Source organism: Panthera leo, chromosome A1 (assembly GCF_018350215.1).
Source record: "Panthera leo isolate Ple1 chromosome A1, P.leo_Ple1_pat1.1, whole genome shotgun sequence".
In the NCBI taxonomy this organism is placed as follows: domain Eukaryota; kingdom Metazoa; phylum Chordata; class Mammalia; order Carnivora; family Felidae; genus Panthera; species Panthera leo.
The window spans coordinates 85,422,081-85,438,419 of NC_056679.1; the positions used below are offsets into that span (position 1 = coordinate 85,422,081).

Consider the following 16,339-nt stretch of genomic DNA (forward strand, 5'->3'; position numbering starts at 1 on the left):
AAAGCAGAAATAATTTGTCACCAGTATATGTAGATGACAGGAAATATTAAAGGATATATTCAGACTGATGGGAAATTATTCCAAAAGGAAACATGGATTAATTAACTTGAGCAAAAAGCACCAAAAATGAAAGATTTTGGTTCCATTTTATCATTTCATCTAAAAAACAAGAAAGTAAGCATACACAAAATAGCATAAAATTCTCTAATGTGCAATAACAGAATTAATATACATGATAAAATTTGAATGATGATTATTATATTTGTGAAATAAACAATAGGAACAGAAAGTATCAGCAGGTTCAGGAAGTGAACACCTGAAATCTCATGTCTGTTTCAGAGGGAAGAAGCGGCAAGTAGGAAGTATGGATGTACAGTGACAGTATGTGGAAGAAAGGAAAAGGAACACTAAAATAATGTGCCATCAACCAGAAGAAGAAGAAATAGAAGAAGAAGAAAGAAAGAAAACAAAACAAAACAAAAAAAAAAAAAAAAAAAGAAAAAGAAAGGAAACAAGAGGGCAGGAAAAGGATAAACTGAAGAACAACACCAGTAGCAATCAGGAAGAAGGGACAATAATTTTTCAGGTAGATTTAAAATCTGAATCAGATATTTAATTAAATAAGAATAGACTTAAAGCCCCAACACCAAATAATGGCAGAAATTGTCAGACTGGATAAAGAAGAATTTGAATTACACTGTCTATAAATGATGTGTTATAAAGAGAGATACACATTAAAAAAAATAAAGGATATGGGGCGCCTGGGTGGCTCAGTCGGTTAAGCGTCCAACTTCAGCTCAGGTCACGATCTCGCAGTCCGTGAGTTCGAGCCCCGCGTCAGGCTCTGGGCTGATGGCTCAGAGCCTGGAGTCTGCTTCTGATTCTGTGTTTCCCTCTCTCTCTGCCCCTCCCCCGTTCATGCTCTGTCTCTCTCTGTCCCAAAAATAAATAAACGTTAAAAAATAAATAAATAAATAAATAAATAATAAATAAATAAAGGATAGAAAGGAGGTGCCGAGATGGCAGAGCAGCATGGAAGTTCTCTGTTTCTGTCAACCAAGAAATACAGCTAGATCAGCACCAAATCATTTTGCATACATAGAAAATTGATCTGAGAATTAACACAATGATCTGCATAATTTGAGCCCCAGAACTTGGCAGGTATGTGGCACAGGTGAACTGGGGGAAAGATAAGACACAGAAAGTAGGGAGCTCTTTTTGTGGAGAGTAGACAGAGAAAGGAGGGGGAGGAGTACAGGAAAAAGACTCCCCCAAAAGTGGCTGCAGAGAAAGAGAAAGAATGGAAAGACCCACAAGTGACTGAACAAGAGAGGGAGAAAGGAGAAGGTTTCAATACCAGTAAGAATCTATAAACAGCGAAGAGCAGAGTTGGAAATTCTGCAGATCAGTGCCTGGTGGTGCTCTGGTGGGGAGGAAGGGCGGATCCCCCGGAAGTAGGTAGCAAGGTCCAAGAGGTCTGCTAGCCACAAGAGGAGAAGTGGTTCCTGTGTTAGGAGGGAATTTGGTAGAATTTGCCTCCCCAGAGGCAAAGATCCTAGCAGACCCCAGAGAACAGTCATGTTTTCTGGTATTGGGACAAAGATGCCAGAGTGTGGTCAAACCTGGTACCAGCTGTGTGTTGCAATTTACCATAACCCCTGAACCTTTGTTGCTGTGCAACTGTAAGAAAACTTTCTGGGGCAAGACAACGTGTGGCTACAATATCTGAGGCTCTGCAGCAGCATGATCACACAAATGTTCCCAAGGGCAAGCCAATACCTGGCGTTGCTCAGCGAGACCCTCCCCCAGAGGGTCCCAGCCACAGGGTGTCAGAAATGAGGGGGTTGGAAACACAGCCCCATCTAAGATAAATGTCGGGAGGGAGGTACTGCCTGGCAGGCTGATGGCTTGGAAATGGACAGGGATAGTGTAGAAGCAGGGAGTGGACAGAAGCTGGAGACAATGAAGGGGTGCTTGATGGTCAGTAGGTGAGATTGCAATGTTCCTGTGCCAGAGATGGGGAAAGCTGTGTGCCACCGTTTTCACCTCTCCCATGCATGAGCATAGACGGACCTGCACATTCACAAAACGCAGATCCACCCCCATTAACTAAGCAGCAAGTGAAGTGAAGAACGGAACCATTACACAAAGCCCCTTCCAACTGCATCAACCAAGCCTTAGAGGACCACCACAAGTCTCTCCACCTGCATAGTGTATGGACAATAAAATGCTTCATAGTTTGACTTCTAGGGGAAATGGATGGAATTTCATTCGAATTTCATTCTGTTTTCTGGCCCATCTATTCGTTTCTTTTTGTTTTTCTTTTCTCTTATTCTTGGATACAAAAGGAGAAAAAATATTTTTAATTTTTGTTTTCATAAAAATATTTTTATTTTTTTCTATATTTTTTGTAATTTTTAAAATTTTATTTTACTTTCTTCATCTCATTTTATTCTATTTTATTGTATAAATCTTTGTAAATTTTGTAAATGTTTTCTTACTTTTTTTTTCTTTTCTTTTCTCTCCCTTTCTTCTCTATCTATCAAGCTTCTTTTAGCAAACAGACCAAAACACACTTAGGATCTAGCTTCTTTTATGTGACTTTTTTGTTTTTCAAATTTTTAATTTTTTAAAAATTTTATTAGTCCATTTTCTTCTGTTAAAATGACAAAATGAAGTAATTCACCCAAAAAAAGAACAGGAATAAATGAAAGCCAGGGACTTAATCAAAATGCCAGAATTAGAATTTATAGCCAAGATAATAAGAATACTAGTCTGGGTTGAATAAAGCAGAAAAACGCTTTCTGTGGAGATAAAAAGAAGTAAAATCTAGTCAGGATGAAAATTAAAATGCTGTAACTGAATTGCTGTCTTGATGATTACCATGGTGGCAAGGGTGGATGAAGCAGAGCAATGAATCAGTGATATAGAACACAATATTATGGAAAATAATGAAGCATAAAAACAAGAGGGAAACTGAGGCAAAAGAGCACAATATAAGAATTGGATAACTCAGAATAAAAAGTGCATGAAAGCCAATTAAAATCATAACACCATAGCCCAAAATCTCTGGGAAGCAGCAAAGGCAGTCATAAGAGGGATGTTTATAGCAATTCAGGCCTTCCTAAAGAAGGAAGAAAGGTCTCAGATAAACAAAGTAACCTACACCTTAAAGAGCTGGAAAAAGTGCAGCAAATAAAACCCTAAACCAGCAAAAGATGGGAAATAATAAAGATTTGAGCAGAAATCAATGTTATCGATATAATTAAAAAACAAACAAACAAAAACAGAATACAGTAATGGAACCAGGAGCTGGTTCTTTGAATAAATTAGCAAAATTGATAACCCCCAGCAAGCCAGTTTGATCAAAAACAAAAGGACCCAAATAAATGAAATCAAGAATGAAAGAGGAGAAATCACAACCAACACTGCAGAAATGTGAACAATAATAAGAAAATATTATGCACAACTATATGCCAATAAACTGGTCAATCTGGAAGAAACAAACAAATTCCTAGAAACATAGACTACCAAAACTGAAATAGGAAGAAATAGAATATTTGAACTGACACATAACCAGTGAAGAAACTGAATTAGTAATCAAAAATCACCCAAAAACAAGAGTCCAGGGCCAGATGGCTGTCCAGGAGAATTTTTTATTGAATGAATTTTCATTCAAAAGGAATGAAGTTTTGTCATTTGTAACAATGTGGATGGAACTAAAGTCTATTATGCTAAGCAAAGTTAGTGAGTCAGAGAAAGACAAATATCATACGATTCACTCATATGTGGAACTTAAAAAACAAAACAGATGAACATAGGGGAAGGGAAGCAAAAATAATATAACAGGGAGGGGGACAAATATAATAGACTCTTAAATATAGAGAATAAACTCAGGGTTGCTGGAGAGGTTGTGGGTGGGAAGATGGGCTAAATGGACCAGGGGTATTAAGGAAGACATTTGTTGGGATGAGCACTGGGTGTTATATGTAGGGGATGAATCCCTGGATTCTACTCCTGCAATCAGTATTGCACTGTATGCTAAAAACTTGTATTTAGGTAAAAATAATAAATCAGTAATAAAATATACCTTAAAGAAGTAAAGCATAGAATAAAGAAATATACAATGGACATATTAAGCAATGGGAAAATGGAATAACCAGTGACATTTAGCAAGTAAATTTCAAAGTGAAGACTATTGCAAGACATAATCAAGAGTATTACATAATGGAAAAAAGAGACAGCTTCAAGAAAGACATAATATTCCAAATTATGTAACAGTGTAACAGAACATCCAATTCAATAAAGCCAAGTATTTATAGAAGTGCAAGGAAAACTTGGCCACAAATCAAAGAGATTTTAAAATCCTCTTTCTAAGTGATTGATAAATGCTAAGTAATTATCAGTAAAAATATCAGTAAGCATATAGAATTTCCAAATACTGTCAAAATTTCATTCAGTTAAACATTTAAACAACACACTATCTTCAGAACACAAGTTCAATGTGTAGAGAAGGAAAAATTCTGTGCCATCTTAGAGTCTCTGTCTGGACCGAAGAATTAAATTTACACAAAACCAGATTAACAGGAGAAAAGTGTATAAGTTTCATTGAGGTTTTACATATCCATGAAAGTCTTCACGAGGCAATGAAGACCCAAAGTTGTGACCAGAGCAGGAAATGTCATGTTTTTCAAAAGAGGGAGCAATGAATTTCTGAAGAATTTGCAAAGCAGAGGGGTTTGGGCTACAGGTAGAAATGATGAAGAATTAACAAGGTTTGTTTTTACAGCCTCGTCAATCCTAAATTCCCTGTCTCTGGTGATAAGGATGTCTTCCTCCTTGTATAGGAGGGCACATTTCACAGGGAGTTTTATCTCCTGCTTTCATAATAAAAAGGAGGGTTGTTAGAGCCTATAACAAAAAAGCAATCAACATGCTAAAGTGGCATATATTGGAGTGAGATGCTCCGAATACCTTCGTACTCTCAGGAAGTGAATATGGAAAGTTCATCAAGACAGACAACAGGCTGGCCCATAAATCATTCTCAATATAGTTCAAAGGAAGGAAATCATATGAAGCATATTTTCTAATAATAGAGTTAAATTAGAATTCAATAAAAATAATGTTTATAAAAATCCCTCCCAAATTGGGAATTAAGTAACTATTTCTACGTAAACCTTGGGAATAAGAAAAAATAAAGAACAGAAATAGAAAATACCTTGAACGTATTTTAATATTGACAACAAAAGCACAACACAAAATTTGTGGCTTCTTCCTAATGCAGCACTTCATGGTGAAATTGTAACTTTAAATGCTTTCATCAGAATAACAGGTTGAAAATATGTAATGCAAATTTCCACATAACATAACCAGAAAGGCCATACTTTACTGAAAGTAGGTAACAGAAAATAGTAATATGGATAAACCTAACTAAAAGTTAAGTAGAAAATATATACAGAATACAAGAATTCAAGCCAAATAAATATTGGTTCTCTGAAAAAATAATAAAATATGTATGACCCTATTGAGTAAAAAAGAGAGAATTCACAAATTATCAATAGGGGTGCGTAGGTAGTGCAGTAATTTAAGCTTCTGACTCTGGTTTGGGCTCAGGTTATGATCAAACGGTTTTATGGGTTTGAGTCCTAAATAGGGCTCCACACTGACAAGTGTGGAGAGTGCTTGGGGTTCTCTCTCTCTCTCCCTCTCTCTCTTCCCCTCGCCCACTTATGCTGTCTCTTACTCTCTCAAAATAAGCAAACAAACAAAATAGAATGAAAAATAAAATATCACTGTGTATTCTATGGATTATAAGGGAAAATTACTAAATAATTTTAGTCCAATTACAAATTGAATTTCAGTACACTAAAACAGTGTCTGTTTATTTGGCCTGTAGATGTAGGAGTCCACTGGGTCCAAAGGCACTTCCCCCTGGGGGCTATCACACAGTCAGGCCATGACTGAGTCTGGGTCACAGGACTGGCAAGATTGGTATCAGGGCTGAGAAGACTTGTACATGACACGTTTTCATGGACTGAACTTGAGGTAACTGAATATTTTTGTACAGTTTGTGGGGTCAGATGCCTTCTGGAGAATTTGCACATGAATGCCAAGACCACACTCACATTGCAGGTGGTGTTGTGTCCTGTACAAAAGACTGACTAGAATTTTCTACAAGTGGGGAAATTGGAAATGGAAACAATTAAGTTGTAACCAAGAAGTAATTCAAGTTGTTACCATAGAGATGATTGAGCCAATTCTTCTAACTTTTGCAGTAAAGTTCCTGAAGTGTTTTTACAAAACCACTCTCTTCTCTCCTACAGTCACAGGAACTATGTTGACAGATACCACTTATCTTGGAGAATAAAATTGCTGATATGGGATATTTAAAGGACCATTTGTTCCCCAAGACCCAGGATAAATAAGAATTTTCAGAATTCTTAAAATCCAAGAAAATAAAACTAAGTAAGCCTTTGAGAACTGCTCACAGATGCCAGCATGGACTTAGGTCTCTTTCTGTCCACAGATTTGTACCTATGAGAACAGAAGTAGGCACCATTTTCTGTGCATAACCTATGTTTCCCCTCCATTGTCCACAATTTGACTGAAGAGTAAAGTCCAAAGTCAAAACAAACAAGGTTGCAGTGGTCCTTGTTGGAGGCCCACAGGCCTGTGGCTTCCCTAAGTCTAACCCTGTGAGTAAGAGACACTCTACCTCCCAGCCCAGGCTTGTCTCCCTGTGCACCTGCTCTGTGCTGGGGCAGAGCCAGGTAATGGGTCCTGAGAATCTGGAGGGAGGCTGGCCTCTGGGTCTGGAAGCCAGGAGCCCCTTGTCTCAGTGAAGGTGCGGTACCAGGGATGCCCCTCCAGGCTGACCCCACCAGGGCCACCCCTCCTTCCCTGCCAGACTAGGCTCAGGCAGTTCTGCTTCTCGCTCAAGCTCTGGACTCCCAGTCAGAAACTTGAAGTTCTTAGAGGTGCCAGAGCATCTTCTGTGGATGCAGGTGGGAAGAGGAGTGGGCTGTGACCTCTGCCCTGTGCTTGAGGGCTCACCCTGGGCTGAGTGGCAGTACTTGTTCTGGGCTGTCTGGTGGTGCTGTACTTGTCAGTAGTTAACCTCAGCACAGGCTCATGGGCTGCCCTCACTGGGACCTGTGCAAAGTTGCCTGTGATGGTAGAAGACCTTCTTGGGTGTAAGTGGGACTGTGCAGGGTGTACCCCAGAAGGTGGACTGTAGCTGTGCTCTGTCCCTTAGTATCCTTCCCCTGTCATGGTCTCTTCCCTTCCCCACAGGTTGGAGCCTCCCCTTCTCCCTCTGTGTGCCTATGGCGCTGCGGAACCTGGATGGGCTGGGGGTGACCCTGTGGAGGTCAGTAGGCTCCCCATTCAGGTGGTACAGGCACGGAGTGTGGTGGGCACTCCCTGTTGGCCCCACTGTATACCACGTGGCCCTGATGGCATGGGAGCTTCGTGTCTGACCTTCCTGAAACTGGGCTTGGTGTTGCTGGGCCACACCTCTAACATACTTTCCTGCCTTTCCTGAGCCACCTGTTGCCTCCCTTCTTGTAGTCCTTCTTCCTGGGTCAGGAGCTCAGTGTCTACTGTCCTGATTTCTGGGCCTGGTGCAGGGCGTTGACCATCGGAAATGCCCTCCAGGCCCCATCAATAGGAACTCTGCCCCCCCCCCCCACAGCTTTTCAGATGGTTTTCCAGTCAGAACCTTCTCCTGGGCATTGACTCTCCCCTGGTCACTTAGGCTGCTATCTTCCAGGTTCTGTTGCTGCTGTTTCAGTGGCCACCCTTCATACCACAGGTGTCAGAACCTGGCCTGCAGGGGGGATCCCTGGAGCAGAGAAGAAAGAGGAAGAGGTCAGTACACAGCAGTAGCCACAGAGGGCACACGGTTGTAAGTATCAATATTTTTTTTAATTGCTGAATGACATTTTGCTATACAGGGTTTATCATACTCTGTTTCTCCATTCTTTTCCTCATGATTATTTTGATTGGGTCTGATATGTTATTATTATAGAAAAAACTGGTATAAACATTTATGTACCAACTTTTTATTTATTTTCAAGTGTTTATTTTGAGAGGGGTGCAGGGAGAGAGAGAGGGACAGAGAATCCCAAGCAGGCTCTCAGCTGTCACCACAGAGCCCCACCCAGGCTCGAACTCAGGAACCCCTGAGATCATGACCTGAGCTGAAATCAAGAGTTGGGCGTTTAACTGACTGCCCCACCCAGGCACCCCATACCAACTTTTTATAATCATATATTACTAATAAAATTACTAAATGTTTAGAAGTATAATTGCTGGGTCATAGGATAGGCACATGTTAGATTTTATGTTTGTACATTTTGCCTGAGTGATATATGTTTTTCTGTAACTTTCACCAGCTTTACTAAAATATTATTAATATAGCATATGTGACTTTAAGGTACATAACATGATTATTTGATAAACTTAATATATTGTGAAATCGTTACCACAGTAAGATTAACTGACACCTCTATTCTCTCAAATAATTGCCATTTTTATAGCAATAACATTTCAAATCAAATTTTTAAATAACTTTCAAGTACAGGTGTGCCTGGGTGGCTCAGTTAGTTAAGTGTCCAACTCTTGAATTCAGCTCAGGTCATGATGTCATAATTCGTGGGGTAGAGCTCTGAGTCAGACTCTGCACTGACAGAACAGAGCTTGCTTGTTATTCTCTATCCCTCTCTTCTGCCCCTCCCCACCCCCCCCTCTGTCTCTCTCAAAATAAATTTAAAAAAATAAAAAATAAAAAACTTTCAAGTGCATAATACAGTATTGTTAATTATAGGTACCATTCTATACATTTGATCTCAAGACATTATGGCTCTTATAGGTGGAATTTTGTGCCACGTGACCAACATCTGCCTGCAGCCAACATTCTAATTTCTATTTCTGACTTAGAGATTTTATTTATTTTATTTCATTTTATTCATTTATTCATTTTTATTTTATTTTTTTTTAAATACTTGTTTTTGAGAGAGAGAGAGAGAGAGAGAGAGAGGCAGAGAGAGAGGATGACACAGAATCCAAAGCAGACTCCAGGCTCTCAGCTGTCAGCACAGAATCTGACCTGGGGCTCAAACCCACGAACCATAAGATCATGACCTGAGCTGAAGTTTAGTGCTTAACCAACTGAGCCACCCAGGCCCCTATTTTATTTTATTTTTAATGTTTATTTATTTTTCAGAGATAGAGAGAGAGATAAAGAGAGAGAACAAGTGGGAGAAGAGCAGAGAGAGGGGGACAGAGGATCTGAAGTAGGGTCTACACTGAAAGCACAGAGCCCAATGAGGGGCTCAACCTAACGAACTATGAGATCACGAGCTGAGCCAAAGTTGGACGACCAAGCCACTCAGGCAATCCCTGACTTCAGATTGTTTAGACTCCACATATAATAAGGGAGAACATATAGTTCTTTTTCTAACTTTTTCACTTATCACAATGCACTAAATAGTAATTCATGTTGTAAATGACAGAATCCCCTCCATTTTATGGATGAATAAGATTCTATTATATATTTATATACCACATTTTCTTTATCCACTTATCCATCAGTGGAAACAGGTTGGAAACAGTGGAAACATGTTTCCATATCTTGGCTCTTGGGAATAATGCTCCAGTGAACATGGGGTGCACAAATCTCTTAATAATTATATCATTTCTTTGGATATATAACCAAAATGAGATTACTACACTACATGCTGGTTTCTATTTTTAATTTTCTTAAAGACTCTTCATGATGGTTTCCTTAGTGGCTGTAACAAGTTACATTCCCACCAACAGTGCACAAAGGTTCCTTTCTCCATATCTTAGCCAACACTTGTCATCTCTTGTCCTTTGAATAGTAGCCATTCTAACTGGTATGAAGTGATACGTTGTTGTGGTTTTGATTGTATTTCCTTGATGAGGAGTGTTTGGAGCCAAGGTCCTTGGGGACTGGACTGATCTGAGATGGGCTGGGGTTTCTGGCCATGGGAACTGGCTTGATGCCGGGGTGAGATAAAAGCATGGATCTGTGGTAGTTGGCCTGGTACTGGGCCCAGGTAGAGGCCTTAATTTGCCCAGGTGGAGCCCAGGTTAGCAGGGACTGCTTGGAGCCTGTGGTCACAGAAACCACCTGGGCTGCAGGAGCTAGACAGGGCCAGAGTGGGCCAGGAACCTGAGTTCATGGTGGCTGCCTGTGGATCACCAGAACTGCCTAAGTCTGCAGAAATCACCTGAGACCACTGGAGCTGATATGTGCTGTGCACAGCCAGAAGCTTGTGTTAGCAGGAGCCTTCAGGGATCCACCTAGTGCCATGGGGTCATCTTGGTGCTGGGGCTGGCTAGAACAGGGGACATGGTTGAATTGGGCTGTCACTTCACTCTCCTCCCCTGGGGAAGTCTATTTTCTTGCCCTGGTGCTGTCCAGGTATGTGGGAACAATGATAGAGGTAATGTGATTCTATCTTTCCTACCCTACTCAATGTATCTTTTCTTGTCTCTGTGCTTTATCCCAGAGCTCTAATTCCTTACTTGGAATTCTTGGCTCTTGTGAAGGTATTTTTGTGCCTGAATAGTTATTCAAATGGAAGTTTCCATGATATGGGGCAATGGGTTTTAGAAATTTCTATGCCACCTTTTTGTTAATGTCACTCTCCCTCATGATATATTGATCAATGTGTCCTGCCCCATTATATTTCCTTCCTTCATTTGTTGGAGATAAGTGTTCATGAATGTTCAGGTCTATTTCTACAGCCTTTCTTCTCCTTCATTTATTTACATTTAATGCCCAATCCGTAGTCTTCATTACTGGAGCAATGGAGTAAACCTCTACATCAGACAGTGTAAATCATCTAAATCTGATAGATTTCAATTAAATATTTTTCCACAATTCTTTCTATTATTCATACTCTTGTTTTTTTAAATAAATTTTATAATTACTTTGTTAATTTCTCCCAAAAATCATGCTTGAATGTGGTTAAGATTGAAGTAAATCTTATCCTTTGGGTTTTTAATTTCAGTTATTACATTATTGACGTCTGTATTTTTCTTTCTTTACCTTTGTATGGTTTTCATTTTTTTCAATACCTCAAATTTGTCTTCCAACTTCTCATTTTATCCATAGATATTTAAATCTATGTCAAATAACACTGGCATTTATTTTGAGGTTTATTTCCCCATTAGAATTGAAGATTTCTGTTTGTTTTTTTTTTTCTGTAGAAAACAAAACTCTTTTACTCTATCACCATTTCCTAGAAATCTACCTGGCATATGTTTTATGCTAAAGGTGTTAAGTAAATTAATGAGTAACAAGAAAAAGTTATATTTCTTAAATTCAATGTCACAAATTCATTTTTCTTTTTTAAGGACATTCAAGTCAATTTACATCATTTTTAATACGGAAAAATTTCCATCCCACTGCTTGAAAATTTAATCAAATCATAAAGGCTGTTGTAGTTACTGGGATAGATAAATGGTGCCCTGAAAACACCAATGGTACGAATTCTTTGCTGTCTTAAATGTCCAAAATGTCTTAAATTGCAGAGCTCTCTGCTTGCCAAATGGAAGGATATCACCGTCTTGCAAACCAATCTCTCTGTGTCACATGTATACCATCCTACTCACAAGGGACACAAACACTAATTCATTAGCTCCAGTTCTCAAAATCCGGCACATTCTTGCTTTTTATTTCAGTAACTTTACAGTTGTCATAATTGTAAGGCAAGAAATATATTATTTTCTCATACTTGAAAAGTATGAACAAACAGATACTCAAAACCCTTTTAGCCACTGTGGATTTTGTATTGACATACTTTAGTGATACCACTGGAATACGTGCTCACATTGAAATAAAATTTACTTTACATCATCTTGTTGATTATGATCTGTTCTAATAGAATACAAAGCATAAGCCAAAACATTTGAAACCCTCCCTTGAATGATCCTAGTCTGGAAACACTTCTGCATAAGAAGATTTTGCTCCCATATGAATATAGTGCCACTAAGAATTCTTTTTGAAAATCTCTATTTTGAGTTTCTTCTCTTGTTGAGGTGATGGTGTTAACAGGTTTCATCAAAGATAACAGATTATTTCTCTCATTTGTTAGACTTTCTTTGTGATAATTTTTGTTTGATTGTGTAGCTTTTTAAATCTGAAGATAACTAGCTCCTCTCAGTGTTCTGTTTGGAACTTTGTACATGCTAATACATTTCACTAAGTAAATTATATTCTCACTTGGAATTTGTCACCCTTGCCTAAATCAAACAGAAAACAAACAAACAGACAAATGCCAAAGAACTCATAATGGCATTTTTACCTATTTTTCAATTCCTCTTTGTGCAACAGAAAACTGGATAATTAAGAAAGAGAAAAAGGAAATATTAAAGTAGAAGAGAGGCCTGGATAATGTATATATTAAAATTGATAATGTACAAATAAGGGGACCTGTTTTTTTAAACACTTATTTATTTTTGAGGAGAGTTCAAGTGGGGGACGGGGAGATAGAGGAGGCAGAGGATCTGAAGTGGGCTCTGCACTGACAGCAGTGAGCCCATTGTGGGGCTTGAACTCAGCAGCTGGGAGATCATGACCTGAGCAGAAGTCAGACACTCAACCAACTGAGCCACCCAGGCCCCCTGAGAAGACCTGGTTTTATTAGAGTAGACTCATTGTAATTCATGTGACTTCCATGGGGCTGAGTAGCATATTGCTAAAAAAGAAATATTTTAGTTGAGAAAAAGAAGATATATTTGCTAATTGAGGATTAGGAGTAACTCTTTAGTTGAGGACTGCACAGTGACATGTAGGATGGGTAAATTCACTTGGGGGCTGCCAGCACAAGCCAGAGTAGGCATAAAGCAGTTCCTTTACCATCATAAGGTAAGGATGTTCTGGTAATCATATTGCAATATTGAAATGTATCAAATCAACATGTATACCTTAAACTTACACAATGTTTTATGCCAATTATATCTCAATAAAAATGAAACACTAAAACATTTTAAAAGAACCAGACAGATAAGTAACTTCGTTCTTTTTACACTGCAGTTACTCCCTTTTGAAAACAGTGTGCACAGGGGTGCTTGGGTGGCTCAGTTAGTTATGCATCCAACTTTGGCCCAGATCATGATCTCACAGTTTGAGTTTGAGCTCTGTGCCGTGCTCTGTGCTGTCAGTGCAGAGATTGCTTTAGATCCTCTGTCTCCCTCTCTCTCTGCCCCTCCCGTTTGTACACTCTCTCTCAAAAATAAATATTAAAAAAATAATAAAATAAAAGGTGTGCCCACTGCACACCTGTATACTTTGGAAATTTATATCTTATCATTTAATCTTCCTAGAGTTTTGGGATACACAGAAAGAAAAGCAAGTCTATCAAGAGAAATTGACCCATGTGATGGAGCATAATTTATGTAAACCTTCTTAAATAAGTCACTGAAAAAATGACAGGAAAGAAAAAGCGTAGAACCAGAAGAAATGAAAATATTGAGTGGAGGGAAAATGATGAATTAATTTCAGGGTTCACCTTATACTATGCAAACTTTAAACCTATTTGTTCACCTTACATTTTAGGGTCTGCTTCCTTCTGATACTCTTACAAAATATATTCTTTAGGGATAGTCACTATTATGTGAAGAACACATGGTATTGTTATTCTCCAAGGTGCTGTACAGAATTTGCATCATATCATCAGACTAATCACTTACTATAATCAAGAGGGTCAACAACACAAGGTTTGGGTAAGTGACTACCTGAACTGGATCATTATAGACCTGTGTGCATGTTGGATTTGTGTGTAATACCGTTAAGGACAATTTACACCCTTTACAGGAAATGATTTTTTATGAAGTCAGTGGTAGAAACTTTGATACCAAATTATTTCAACTATCAAAGATATTCTTCTTTCTGTATATTGAGGTTACAAAATACTTAGAATATATGTATTAAGTGTTAATGTTTCCGATATGGTATTTTTTATTTTTATGGTTGAAGAATGAAAAAAAAAATTGGCAAGTCTCACTGTTCTGAAATTCACATGCTTTTAAAATTTTGTGAAAATTATTCTTGAAAGTCTAATGTAGAGTTGTGAAGTTTGAGCATGAGATATTTGAGGTCATGAATAAAAAACTGCATGGTGAAAAGATACTTGCCACATAACTATGAAGAGTTAGGAGAACTGTAGATGGTGACAGATGATAATTAGAATTGTGAGCACTGCATAATGTAGAGAATTGTCAAATCACTATATTATACACCTGAACCTAATATAAAATTGTATTTCAACTATACTTCAATATATAACTTTTTTAAAAGTCAATTTGAAGAAACATTACATAAAATTGGAAAGTCCCTAGTATTGCTTGTGAGGTTTTATAGAAGCAATGTAATTGTATATATTCATATAATTGTACCATACAGCCTCTATTAAACGTTTTAGTTTTTAAGCCAGTCCATTCAACTTGGAAAGAGGTGGGGGAAATTATCTGCCCTTTTTGTAGTACACATAGGGACTTAATTTTATTTTCTTCTCTCAAATGTGTTAATGTTTGGATCATAGCAAAACTGATAGAACAATTCTGATGTTTTTTTCTAAATAATCAAATGTATGCCCAATAAAATATCATTTTTATTCAAGCTATATGTAATTAGGGTTGCATTTGGTGGTGTGAGATGTTTGGTACATTTTATTATTTCTATATGGGATTTTTACATTTTTACATACAAATTGTAATGGCAAAACAGGGATGAGGGTTCCAGGACCATCACCAACCTGTTTTTTGTGGATTTTCCAGTTGCCCCAGTTCCAGTTCTCCTTTTCTTCCACTTCTTTCTGGTCTATCTCATGAATTTATTTGGAAACACAGTCATTATCACCTTAGTCATTCTCAACTCCATTCTGCAGATAACCATATATTTCTTCCTCTGTATCTGGTTGGCTTTTCTTAACATGCTGTTTGTATCATTGTTTTCCTCCAGGTATTCTTAAACTGTTACGAGCAGAAAAGGCATATATTACTTCTGCTTGACCAGGACACAACTGAGTACTTTCTGCTTGTATTGACGGCTTTGGATTTCTCCACGATCATTTGTTACCTCTATGACCTTGTCTGTTTGTGGCATTGCCTCTGGGGGCCTAGACATCTGTAGTGTTGCCTCTCTACTTCACAATCCTATTTCATGGCCCATAAATTCTTGAATAGATTTTTCTGGTAATAGCCTATTCTTCTTAACACATGTTCTCTGCTGAAGTATCCCTACAAAAGACCATGATGGTCATAGGTTGGGCTAGGACAATGTTATTCCCATTCCCCCTCATTATACTCTCTTACCTTCATTTCTTGGTGGCTGTGATGAAAGTAGAATCAACTAAGGAAAACCAGCAACAACAACAAAGACCTCCAAATGTACTTCCCTCATTATTGTGGTGACCATACAGTATGGAACAGGATTGATCACTAACATGAAGCCCAAATCTCTCTATTCATCAGAGGGAGACAAACTGATTTTGTTCTATATGGTCATCAACCTTATGTTGAATCCTTTCATTTGTAGCTTGAGAAACAAGAAAGGGAAGGTAGTTGTGTGAAGTCTTGAGGAAAAAAAATCTATACATACCTTTAATAAATAAAACAAAGGAAAGTACATATTTATATGGATTATTTGACCACTAGAAGCATTTTTGAAGTTCTAACTTGCACCTTTTATATCATGTGTTCTCTTAGTTTTTTTTTTTTTTTGGTTGTATTCAAATTTTCATATTTTTCAAATTATGTTTCAAATAATTATAATTTATGCTTAATAATTTAATAGTTAATAATTATTTATATTTAAATAATTACATTTTAACTGAGGTTAGTGACAATTAATTAATACTTTGAATAAATAATTTTAAGTAATTTTCCAAATGAAATGTAAATTGTTTAAAAACGATAATAGCATTGTTGAATATTTAGGTAATTTTACACAATATATTTTTTTCCAAATTTGAATGGATTTCTCAGAACTAATGACGATATGGAGCAAATTAGGAAAGCATATATATTTTTAATTTTTTTAAGGTTTATTTATTTTTGAGAGAAAGAGAGAGAGAGAGAGACAGAGTGTGAGCAGAGGAGCGGCAGAGAGAGAGGGAGACATAGAATCTGAAGCAGGCTCCAGGCTGGAGCCCATCACGGGGCTTGAACTCATGAACCGTGAGATCATGACCTGAGTTGATGTTGGATGCTTAACTGACTGAGCCACCCAAGTACCCCTATGAATGCATATATTGATCATACTAAAGAGGGCTTTTCTCCTCTCTACCATGAGCTTTACAGAAAT

General features: G+C 37.9%; 1 pseudogene; it reads left to right on the top strand.

The window, feature by feature from the left end:
• Positions 1-13,693: 13,693 nt before the first annotated feature.
• The window catches only part of LOC122199783, a 28,771-nt pseudogene continuing 26,125 nt past the window's right edge, over positions 13,694-16,339 (top strand).